The sequence below is a fragment of the Pholcus phalangioides genome, unplaced genomic scaffold (assembly GCF_987345545.1).
Source record: "Pholcus phalangioides strain wild (caught in Gottingen) unplaced genomic scaffold, Ppha-v1.0 ptg000008l_1, whole genome shotgun sequence".
In the NCBI taxonomy this organism is placed as follows: Eukaryota; Metazoa; Arthropoda; class Arachnida; order Araneae; family Pholcidae; genus Pholcus; species Pholcus phalangioides.
In genome coordinates, this window is record NW_028301601.1 from 61,287,164 (window position 1) to 61,294,549 (window position 7,386).

At 41.5% G+C, this 7,386-nt stretch overlaps 1 pseudogene; it reads right to left on the minus strand.

The window, feature by feature from the left end:
- Window positions 1-4,540: 4,540 nt before the first annotated feature.
- Window positions 4,541-5,296, minus strand: LOC149084705 (ubiquitin-conjugating enzyme E2 Z pseudogene; annotated as a pseudogene).
- Between the last annotated feature and the right edge of the window lie 2,090 nt (window positions 5,297-7,386).

The following is a 7,386-nucleotide window of genomic DNA, read 5'->3' on the forward strand; positions in this document are numbered from 1 at the left end:
AACTTCTGATTTCGTTGATCAAGTGAAGTGTAAAAAGAAATTTAATTCGAAACAAAAAAATGTTTCAAAGGATGATTTTTCTAATAACAGTTATGTATGTTTTGGTTGTGGTGGACGACATGACCGTTCTAATTGTCGTTTCAAATCAGCGACTTGCAGGCACTGTGGCAAGAAAGGGCATGTACAAACTGTATGCCGGGCCAAGAGTATTCAGAAAAATAAAGCATACACACATAATACACATGAAATTAAAACCGAAAATGAATATTCGAATTCTGTAGTTAACTTTTCTGGTTTCAAACAAGGTATCGAGGTTTTATTGAACAACCATGCATTAAAAATGGAGATTGATTCTGGATCTTATTATTCTATAATTTCTAAAGAAACTTTTGAAACTTTGTTTGGTTGCTGCAAACCTAAGATTAGAAACACTTTTGTGAAGTTGCGGGGTTTTCAAGGAAATTTAATTTCACTTCTAGGTTCATGCATAGTAGAAGTACAATTTGGGAACAAGAAAGTCAGATTACAATTGCTAATTTCAAAATGTAAATGCACAAATATTTTGGGTTTCTCATGGTTTGAGCCTCTGGGTATTTCATTGAATGGAGTCAAAAAGATTGAATCTAATCCTGTGGATTTTGTAATTCAAAAATATAGCGAGGTTTTTGATGCTGGATTGGGTACATTTGCAGGACCTGTCGTGTCTTTACCTCTTGATCCTCAATTTCCTCCCATTCGACTCAAGGCTAGAAATGTTCCACTAGCAATGAAACCAAAAATCGAGATTGCTTTGAAAAAACTTCAGGATGAAGGAGTTATTGAACCTATTTCGAACCCAAAGTGGTCAACTCCTGTTGTTCCCGTTATTAAACCTTCAGGTGACGTTAGATTATGTGGGGACTATAAGGTAACTTTGAATAAGGCCATGAATGCTCACCCCTATCCAATTCCAGCTGTTAATCAGTTACTGTCAAACCTGAAGGGTGGAGGATATTACGCTAAAATAGATTTAGCTCAGGCTTATTTACAGCTTCGTGTAGACGAAACTTCAGCTGAGGCCCAGACAATTGTAACTCACAAGGGTGCTTTCAAGGTTAACAGATTGCAATATGGTGTTAATGTTGCTCCTGGAATTTTCCAAAATATGATCGAAAATTTGTTTTCAAATTTGGAAGGAGTAGTTCCATATTTTGATGACGTTTTGATCAGGGCTAATTCTCTAGATCAATTAGCATCAAGATTGGAATGCGTTCTAGACAAACTTAAAAATGTCGGATTACGTGCTAAAAGAGAAAAATGTCTTTTTGGAGTCACTGAAGTTGAATTTTTAGGGTACCGTATCGATGCTGCGGGTATTCACCCTTCCAATTCGAAAATTGAAGCAATACGTTCGACTCCCATTCCAAAAAACAAACAACAATTGCAGGCATTTTTAGGACTGATAAATTTCTATAACAGTTTTCTTAAGGATAAGGCTACAGTTGCGGAAGTGTTGCATAGATTACTGGATCAAAATGCACCATTCAAATGGTCAACGATCCACGATGATGCCTTCAATTCTCTGAAGGAATTGTTAAGTTCGGATAGTGTGTTAGTTCCTTTCGATGAAAAGCTTCCCATTGTGTTGGCATGCGATGCTTCACCTTTTGGAGTTGGTGCGGTTTTGAGTCACGTACTTCCTGATGGTTCAGAAGCACCAATAGCTTATGCCTCGAGAACTTTAACTACTACAGAACGGAACTATGCTCAAATCGATAAGGAAGCTTTGGGTATAGTATTTGGAGTAAAAAAGTTTCATAATTTTCTGTATGGTCACTCATTCACTATAGTTACTGACCACCAACCTCTGTTGGGAATTTTCAATAAAAATAAGCCCACGAAAGAGATTTTATCTCCGCGAATGCTAAGGTGGAGTTTGCTTCTAAATGCATATGATTTTTTGTTAATTCATAAGCCGGGAAAGAAAATTGGTAATGCGGATGCCCTAAGCAGATTACCGAATGCAAAAACTCCCGAATCCATGGTCACTTCTCCATTAGAAGTGCTATTCATAGAAGAATTAGAAAATCCACCACTTCATGCTGTGGATATCTCAAAAATGACTATTAGAGATCCAATACTTTCTAGAGTGTTGAACTGGGTACTAAAAGGTTGGCCTGTTGAGATGAAAAATTCACAGTTTCGAACTTATTTCATAAAAAGGAATGAACTATCAGTGCATAAAAATTGCTTATTATGGGGAAATAGAGTAATTATTCCAGTGCCAGGTCGATCTCGAGTTTTAAGTGAATTGCATGTCGCGCATCCAGGCGTTGAACGCATGAAAGCTCTTGCAAGATCGTTCGTATGGTGGCCAGGCATGGATGCTGATATTGAAAACTACGTAAGAAGATGTACGAACTGTCAACGTACAAGGCATGCACCTCCCAGAGTTCCAATCCATCCGTGGGAAATAACGACAAAGCCTTGGTCTCGAGTTCACATAGATTTCGCTGGACCATTTCAAGGACAAAACTTCTTGATTCTGATTGACTCTTACTCCAAGTGGACTGAAGTACGACGAATGACATCAACTACTGCCACCGAAACCATCGATGTGCTGCGCGAGATTTTCGCTACTCATGGTTTGCCGGATGTTGTAGTTTCCGATAATGGACCTCAGTTCACATCTAACGATTTTCGCCGTTTCCTGGAAAGTAATGGTATTCGTCAAGCACTGATTGCTCCTTACAGACCATGTGCAAATGGTCAAGCAGAGAGAACTGTCCAGTCGGTGAAGGACTCTCTAAAACGCATCGTTTCAGGTTCCTGGAGAAAGCGTCTTTCCAATTTCCTACTTCATCAACACATCACGCCATCTTCAGTAACAGGGGTCAGTCCAGCTGAGCTACTGATGGGAAGGAGGCTAACTACTGTCTTGGACCGTCTTCATCCAGACTTGGTGGGTGATAGAAGGTGGAAACAAGAGCAAGATGCAGCTACAGAGCAAAAGCAACGAAAAGTGAGACGATTCGATGCCAAAGATGCTGTCTACATCAGAAATTATAGCCAGGGTGCATCCTGGATTCCGGCTACTGTTGTGAAACCAACCGGACCAGTGTCATACAAAGCCATCACCAATACCGGAGATGTTGTCCGACGTCACGCTGACCAAATGATGAACCGTTATCCTACAGATCCTACAAGTTCAGAGATTTCCGGATCAAGTCCAATTCCTGCAGATGTGTCAACAGAGACTAGTGCAGAACCTTCAAGTTCAACGTTTGCAAACGAGCAGATACCAAACGATAACGGAACTGTGGCAACAAAGACTCCGAGACCGAAACGAACAATCATTCGCCCAAAACGACTGGGAATCGATGACTTTCCTAACTAAGAAGGGAGGGGTGCTGTGATCTATTTCGTTAATATAGATGGCAGCATCTAATAGACCTTATTCTGTGCTTTGTTTATAATGTTCAAGTGATTTAAGATTGCTGTCTGTTCTGCTTCTGTGTCTCACGCTCTCTCGAGCATTCGCAATCATGTAGCCAACGCGTTAACATCTATTTCTATTCGTGCTTCATCCTATATCATGTGTATGTGTATTAAATGCAATAAGCCAAAGAGTTCACTTCGTCTTCTATCGTCTTCCACTCGGACGAATGTTTCAGCGAGAATGAAACATAAAACTAACTTTTTATATAGTTCCCCCCTGTGCTCAAAGACCCAATTAGTGTAAGTTGTTGCCATTCTCTCCTGAGTTCAACAAAAGAATTCCACGTTTTTCTAAGTGCAATATTCACTGAGATATTCGAAAAACGGTGGAAAGTTAGGGTAAAAAAAACAGCATTAAATGGGGTTAAAATTGTTTTCCCGCATTTAATGCTACCTTTTTCAAAACTTTCCTCCGTTTTTCGAATATCTCTTCGAATATTGCAATTAGAAGCGTGGAAATTTTTTGTTTGACCTCAGGAAAGACAGGGCAACCTTCCTAATTAGGTTTTAAGAACAAGGGAGCTGTATAAAAAGTTTTTTATATTTTTGCTATCGGCGAATTTTCCAGACACGCTTCTATGCAAGTCCGTCACTATGACCACTCGACCACCACAGCGGCTGATCCTTACGCTGGGTGGGGTCTTCGGTGTACCAAGGACAGAATTGTTCCTAGGCCCATTCATAGTGCCGGAAAAAAAAAGTTACAAACATCCATATCGAATCAAGGCGAGAGCCCCTGCCAGTTTCCCTTATGCCCGGGTCCGCGCACCCTCCCCCCCTCCCCCCGTTCCGAAGTGCTTAGGACCTTCTTCTTGTGGCAGAACCTGCTGTTCTCGCGGTTTCTCCAGCCTCCCTTATGAAGAGGCCGTGGTCTGACCCACCAAGACTGACAGAGAGAGATTGCCATTTTATGCCAAAAGTATATTTTGCTTTTTATTCATCCAACTGAAGTAATTTAGTACTGAGATAGAATTCTACACTGACAGGAAAAAAAAAAAAGTAACGTCGCAGCATATGTATAAGGATGGCGTAACAGCATCGACTGTCCGGTCACAAGGTATTTTCAGGCCACGACGGTAGCTCGGAGTTCACGGAGTCGGCTCTTCAGTCCCGCGTAAATAAATTTACCGCGGTTCCTCCAATGAGGATCCTTCATGTCCGCACCCTCCAACGCGGCGTTGTTGTCGCAAACGTCCAAGTAATGCTGGTATTTCTCCAGGAAAATCCTCTCGACGTGTTGCTTCAGTTCACCGGGCATGTTCCTGGAATCACACGTGGTGCCTTCGAGCATCTCGCAAACGGCTACCCTGACGGTCTCGTGAGTGATTATCGCGTTGTACGCGTTGCTGTCACCCGCGGCCATCTCCCTCGTGTATCCCGGTTCGTTGAAGTACGGGTTTTCGCTCATCAGCGACTGGATCGACAGCAGCACGCTGCTCAGATTTTGCGTCGGGTTCCACGAAGGTCCGCTCCACGTGCCGATGATGCTGAGGCACACCTTTCCGTTGCTGTACATGTTCGGGTTGAATCTGACCTTACCTTCTCCCGTGGTCATCAGCTTCACTCTCGGTGGACGGATCGGATAATCTGGTGGGAATCGGATCAGGAAATAGAAGAAACCTCCGTGGTAGGGAGTGCCTGCGGGTCCCAGCACGAGCGCGTGCACCAAGGATACGTCCCGATCATCCGTGGCGATGTATATATCCGCCGGGGGCTCTGCGTGGAATCTCATCACGTCCTTCTTGATACGGTGGAGGCACATGCTGGATGGAGTCGCTCGAATCCAATCCTCGCCGAAGGTAGGGTCCCATATCATCATCGAATCCATGAATTTACTTGAATTTCAGTCCGGGATATATTGTTCGGGAGAATCGAATGAGGGGTGAAAATGTGCTGGAACGTCGTTGTTCGGGAAAACGGGAGTCGTTATACGAATGCTATCGCGCGGAGGCTTTAAAGCCTCTTCTTTGGCTTTCACTAATCACGGAAACTATTTTTTTTTCTTCAAAATATTCATGCAGTTGTTTTCTCCGATATGTAGAATCCTCTTCCATTTTCCAGCGGTCTAAAATTTCAATATAATGGCTTCAAAGACAGTCAATCGTGCCTTCAGATAATCTGGGGAATCACTCAACCTCGCACTTCATATTAACCCTTTCAGCGGCAATCCCGAAACATCACGTCAAATTTCACCTGCCTTATTTCTGTCACCTCGACGTACTTCGTCTTCTAAAAACGCTGTAAAGCTGTTTTTTGCATAAAAAACCATGTTTTTCATCCCCCCTTTAACCAATCAACTTCAGTGGGCTGAGTCCAAAGCTGCATTAAGTATTAGTTACGTACAGTCGCTAAGTATTAAGAGATGTTCTTAATCATATCAATGCATTTTTTTGGTTATTTTTTACAACTAATCACGGACCTTTTCCAAATTACCTTTACCGCTTCAAAAAACGAGGAACAAATCATTGCCTTTGTGGTGAAATCGGCACTCCCATCCATTACTTGGCAACACGTACATTAACTGCACATCTGAAGCACATGGCTGTGCCCGCTGCTGAAAATGCCACACTCTGGATCAGAGAGATTTTTGAAAACAAAAGTAGAATAAATAAAGTCAAGAGAATAATTAGATGGATAGAAGACAATGAAGACAAAGTGATCCCACGGACGCCTTATCAGCCTTATAGCACAAGTACAAACTGCCCCACCTCGCCGCTCACAAAGACAAAAGAAACTGATCAACTACAAAGAAGGCTGACTGATAGCACAAGACCAGTATAATGTCATGGAAATCGAACGATTTAAATTGAGGATGAAATCAATTATGAATTTTATCTGATTTTTATTATTGATTTCAATCTGTGATTTAGGACTTTATATTCGAATTAAGATTTAATATGGAATATATAGGATTATATGCTTGATTTCCGATTGTGATTACGTAGATTTGTGATCTCGCAATTGATTTTATACTTAGATTATGATTTTATAGTTGTTATGATTGTAATGTATATTTTGTAATGTATGCTTTTTTATGAATAAATTGCCAGAGGTATCCAGTCCGTGTGGACAATGAGCCGATCTTGCCATATGGGGCGATGTGGCCTGGGTATCTTTCGGTTTGACGGTATTTTTTTCCCATTTCAAAACCCCGAATTAATTTGGTCCAAAAACATTGCTCGAAGTCGTTTATTACGCAAAAATTATGGTGGAAGGGCCTAAGAAAATGTCTTGATTAACCTGTGAATGAAAGGCATGTTATATAAGCTTGTATATAAGGCTTGTATATATTCTGTCATGATAGCCTCAGTAAAAATTATGCTGTGTAACCTCAAAATTTTACTTTACTTTTTCTTCATCATTGATCATTTTTGCCGCACCACGGTCATTTTCTGCACACGAGGGTTAATTAGACCAGGACCTACAATTTACCGCCGATTCCGAAAGGCAGGATTGTGTTTTATACTCATCGAGAGGTTGGTGCGCTAATCCCTCGACGGGGGATACCCTGCGGTAGTAATTTTTTGCTGCGGTCAAGTTGCCGTTTTTTGTTGTAGCCGTTTTGTCAGGAAAGTTTTCTGACAAGGATGAACCGGGTATCGAACTCGCGACACCTCTAAACATCCTTTGGTACTTTAGGCGAGTGTCTTATCGACCGGGCTCCCGCGCCCGCTTTTCCTTTATGAATGTAGTTTTATGCAAGTTATAGTTTATCAGTCGAGCCCCGAATTACAAAAATATGTAGACAGCATAAATTTTTTAGAAGCTATTTTTGTATCTGGGAAACCAGGTCCAATAACAATGTTTCTTTCATTTTTCCAGGACATAACGGCCCCCTTCATGTTGATAGATAATGCAATATAAATTCCAAAAAAATCTGCGGTGTAAAAATTGTGGTTCCCGACTCCT